Here is a 1,764-nt window from a genome sequence, read left to right on the forward strand (position 1 = left end):
TAGTACGTCTGCATATGGAATAACAAATTTTCTTCAAAGGATGGCTGATTTTTCTCTTTGATGTTCAATGACAAATGTGCCTGACTGTTGTGGTTTGCTTGAGTTTAACTTCATGGTAAATAACTTGTGTTACTCTTGGATCGGCTCTTGTGATGTTAAGACTTTGAACTGTTGATTTGATACTGTTCAAGTTTGTTGAGCTATTTACCGTGCCACTGTTGGATGTTGAAGCAAACTCTGGCCGTTTCGACTGTAATTTCTACAACGTTGGACGACTGGAAATGCGTTTTCGCTGCCTGAAGATAGTTTTGAGTCATCTGTTGGGTTAATGTGGAGTCGATTTTTGGCCAAGGACGAACACAAATACCACCGTCAGCATCTTTATTTGAGTCTTTCATCTGAAATAATTAACAGAAGTAAGTTAATATGATCTGATTTTAACCTGAGCTCTAATTCCTAGCACTGTCACCTAACTTAGTTAATTGAAATCGATCATTTGTTTCTAGTTACTACGAGACATCATTTTACTGTTAAAAATAACTCAAAACAAAATTTCCTGACATTTTTTGGTAACCTCTTAGGTGTGTCAGATGAACTTGTTGTGTTAGTGCTTTCATATAATGCCTTCATGTACCTCGATTTCAGGAGCAGTTGGTGATATATAGGTAGCATAAGGTGGTTCATCTTGACTTGACTTTCTTTCAGTGTCTTGAAAAGGAATGTGCTGTTTTAAACAAAATAGCACAGGTATTATGAACATTGTGAATGTGTCCATGATATTCAACTAAACAGCAGCATACACAAGAAGCAGGGCTGTCCACTAGAAGTGCCTGGGTGCCACAGGTGACTAACTTTGGCCTTTAGGTGACTGGGAAAAATGCTTTTTTCATATAAGCTTAAGTGTTGGGCACCCAGGATTCCATGGTTAGGAACTTCTGGGCTCCTGATAATTTTTCTTTGACCACAGCCTTGAAAAACATCCTTTTTTAAATGCAGTGTATATAGTAGTCTAGGAGTTATTTAAAATGAATGGAGGGAAAACGTATTTTGTTTTTCACATTTATACAGATTCATTTATATATTTCATACCATTTTCTTCTTCTTTAGACGTTTTGGTAAATCCTCATTTTCCTTTTTGTGGACTTTAGAGTCTGACGAGTAGCTGCACCCTTTCCTCTCTCGGTTCTCAAAAGATGCCCACTCATGACAGAATTGTTGGGTGAGTACTCGTTTTTGGTAGTCAATCTTTCCTGTTTCACCTGCTCGCCCACCACTGTAAATGTAGTTACCTTGCTTGGCTTCTTTGTGTTTGGTTTCCATGATGCTGTCATTAAAATTGTGCAAGGTCAAAGGGAGTCCACTCAAGGCAGCATCTTAAAAGAGCCTTCTCGACATAAACCCAGTGTAAGCAACCAGTTCTTTCACAGTGGCAGTAACAGTTTCAGAGCCAAAAATTAAAATAAATTGAAATCCTAACAGAACTCTTACTTGACATTCATACTCCTGTCTGGTTAATTCTTTCGGAGTGTTTAAAATCCATTGTAAACATGCGCTTCTTGTTCGACATTGCAGTTAACTATCTCAAGCAAAACCACACTGTTAGCATGACCTTTTTTAAAATTTTATTATTAATGTAAGGCTTCTGTGTACCTCAGTCGGTCTCAAACACAAACAAAGTTGTTGGCTTAACTGATTTGGAAACAAGGACGCTGGGCCGCGAACGAACTTCTGTCAGAGCTGGTGATTTAAACGATTTATCTTCAA

General features: G+C 38.0%; 1 long non-coding RNA gene across 1 annotated transcript; it reads left to right on the plus strand.

The window, feature by feature from the left end:
- Positions 1 to 760: 760 nt before the first annotated feature.
- LOC149099666 (uncharacterized) lies at positions 761 to 1,464 on the plus strand. Its single transcript, XR_016203896.1, has 2 exons — positions 761 to 864; positions 1,149 to 1,464. It is a non-coding gene; the product is annotated as an uncharacterized LOC149099666 (long non-coding RNA).
- Positions 1,465 to 1,764: the final 300 nt, after the last annotated feature.

Source organism: Orbicella faveolata, unplaced genomic scaffold (assembly GCF_042242905.1).
Source record: "Orbicella faveolata isolate gen_17 unplaced genomic scaffold, um_ofav_v1 contig_46, whole genome shotgun sequence".
Taxonomy (NCBI): domain Eukaryota; kingdom Metazoa; phylum Cnidaria; class Anthozoa; order Scleractinia; family Merulinidae; genus Orbicella; species Orbicella faveolata.